Consider the following 3137-nt stretch of genomic DNA (forward strand, 5'->3'; position numbering starts at 1 on the left):
TATGAAATTGTTTGAAAGTGTATAGCACTTCTTAGGTAGTTTCTTCCTGACTGATAAGCCTTCTGCTTAGACACCCCCATTTGCTTTTTGTTATCCATTAAAAAGAGGCATGGTCATGAAACAGGTCAATGATTGCCTATATACAGATTCATGAGAGTGGCTGAACATTCAGTCTGAGAAGCTTGTCTTGTCTCATTAGGTATGCCAAAAGGTGAAAACCCAACAGGAGTAAAGGACAGTGCTCTTCATACCTTTGTTTAGAAAGAGAAATAAATAAAAAACATTCCAAAAGTTGGCCCTCATGCTAAATGGTGGTTGTGGAGTGGCAAGATCAATGGTTTATCCTTTGGGCTGTTTGATGGTGCAGCAGCAACTGCTATTTTTCAACAGTTTTGATCTGTCAAATTTTGTTATTTACCTCGTTTTTCAAAGTAGTTAAACTATGAAAGAGTAATTGTGTGATACTTGTAAGGAGATAGATGTTACTTAGCTTTAACGTTGTATTGAAATTCAGGTGCTGTAAAATTAAATCATTGTTGTTACTGATACTTTTCTGTTCTCTTCATCTATAAGAATACGTGATAAAACCAAGAAAAAGTTAAATATATTTTGGAATGGTTTCAAGCTAAATAAAAAGTAAGCCTTGTAGGACAAGTATATATTTATGTATGAGAGCTAATAAAAATAGTCATTCCTGCAGTTTCAAGGATCTTAGAATAAAAATAGTGCCAGGTTTATAAAAATAATACATAATATTTACATAGTGTCTTCTCTGCATGCCTGGCTTATTATGGCTACTGAAATGATTTGGAAGATGCATTGTTTAAAATAAAGACTGTTCATTGTGGGGGGGAAAAACCACACAGTAAATTCTTTATGTCCATGTAACCTAAAACTATATAAAACTTTTTTTAAAGAAAAATGAGACCATAACTACAGAGTAGTAAGAAAACTTAAGAGTATATGTTTTCTTCTCTATACAAAACTTCCTGATAACACATGAATAAATGTAAATATCAATTACGTGACTAGAGCAAGTTCATTAACATCCGCTGGTGTGCAATAGACTTGTCGAAAAGTATAGGTTATTTTTTTGGTTTTAAAGGGAAGATTTTTTTTCCTAAAGGGAAGAAAATACTCTGATTGGTTAGTAAGTCTGAAAAAAAGCTATCTGTTAAACCCTGTGTTCCTGCTTGTTTTGTCTAGTCTTTGATAATCCTGAATCAGACCACTCTCAGCTTTCAGGTTTTTCAAGCACTTGAGGAAGACAGAGCCCTGTTTTCCACTCAGCCATAAGTGGTTGCATTTATGCTTTAGCTGGATGGGGAAAAAAAGGATGCTGATGCTTTCTTCAGTCAGAAAGCATTATCTGCTGTGTCAAGTTCTTTCTCCACACTTTGTGCTTGGAAAAATAAGAATTGTGCTGCTTTTGTATACTGGTCCTTTTTTTTTTTTTTTTTACTTTTGGAGGTCCGATGTTGGTGGGTTTACCACTCTTTGTCTCTTTGAGAAATCTATTGGCATTCTACTGCTTTTTCAAAGCAAACCTGATCTTTTTCTGGACTTAATCCAAAGAAAACTGGTTGCTATAAAACAAAACTTTTTAAATAAAAGGAGAGATCTAAGTGCTTTAGGCCAGTGGAATAATACAAAATCTATCAATTTGGCACCCAGAGTATGTGGGGTTTTTAAGTAATGGTTTGCATTATTGTTCTGCCTTGGAGACAGTCTGTCATTATTAGTCTGCCATCAAAATCAAGAGGGCAAAAGATTTTTAATTCTTGGCCTTTTTATTCATTGGGTTAGAGATTATTTAGGCAACTTGGACACCCGAAAATCCATGGGCCCTGATGAGATACACCCATGAGAGCTGACAAAGCTGGCAGGTGTAATTGCTAAGTCACTCTCCATCAGGTCATGGAACACAGGAGAGGACTGGAGAGAAGCCAGTGTCACTCCAGTCTTCAAAAATGGCAAGAAGGAAGATCCAGTCAGCCTCACCTCCATCCGTGGACAGGTGATGAAGCAACTCTTTCTGGATGTCATCTGTAAGCAAGTAGAGGAAAAGAAGGTTATCAGGAGTAGTCAGCATGGATTCACCAAGGGGAAATCATGCTTGACCAGTCTGATAGCCACCTGTGATGGTGTGACTACCTGGGTAGATGAGAGGAGAACAGTGAATGTTGTCTGCCTTGACTTCAGCAAGGCTTTTGACACTACATCCCATAACATCCTCCTAGGGAAGCTTGGGAAGTGTGGGTTGGTTGAGTGGACAGTGAGGTGGAATGAGAACTGGCTGAACAACAGAGCTCAGAGGGTTGTGATCAGTGTTGCAGAGTCTAGTTGGAGGCTTGTAGCTAGCAGTGTTCCCCAGGGGTCAGTACTGGGTTTGGTCTTGTTCGACATAATCGTAAATTACCTGATTGAAGGGACAAGGTGTACCCTTAGCAAGTTTCCTGATGATACAAAACATGACCTTCAGTGAGACCTGGACAGGTGGAAGAACTGAGTGGAGAGGAACTGAATGAAGTTCAACAAGGGCAAGTGTAAGATCCTGCACGTGAGGAGGAATAACCCCATGCACTGGTACAGGGTAGGGGTTGACCTACTGGAAAGCAGCTCTGCAGAGAAGGACCTGGGAGCCCTGGTTAATCATAGGCCAGCAGTGGCCAGCGGAATCCCGGGGTGCTTTAAGGTGTGATCAGCAGGTCGAGGGAGGTTCTCCTCCCCCTCTACTCTGCCCTAGTGAGGCCACATCTGGAGTACTATGTCCAGTTCTGGGCTCCCCAGTTCAAGAGAGACAAGGAACTACTGGAGAGAGTCCAGCGGAGGGCTACGAAGATGATTTGGGGACTGGAGCATCTCATTTATGAGGAAAAGCTGAGAGGCCTGGGTTTGTTTAGCCTGGGGAAGAGAAGGCTGAGAGGGGAGCTTATCAATGTTTATAAATATCTAAAGGGTGGGTGTCAAGAGGATGGGGCCAGAGTCTTCTCAAGCTGTACCCAGTGACAGGACAAGGGGCAGTGGACACAAACTGAAACACAGGATGTTCCATCTGAATGTAAGGGAGAAAATGCGTCTTGCACAGCTGGAGAGTGTTTATTACATGATGTAATACAAGTTGAATTGTTAATCTC

This window comes from Buceros rhinoceros, unplaced genomic scaffold, assembly GCF_000710305.1.
Source record: "Buceros rhinoceros silvestris isolate BGI_N320 unplaced genomic scaffold, ASM71030v1 scaffold10831, whole genome shotgun sequence".
NCBI lineage: Eukaryota > Metazoa > Chordata > Aves > Bucerotiformes > Bucerotidae > Buceros > Buceros rhinoceros.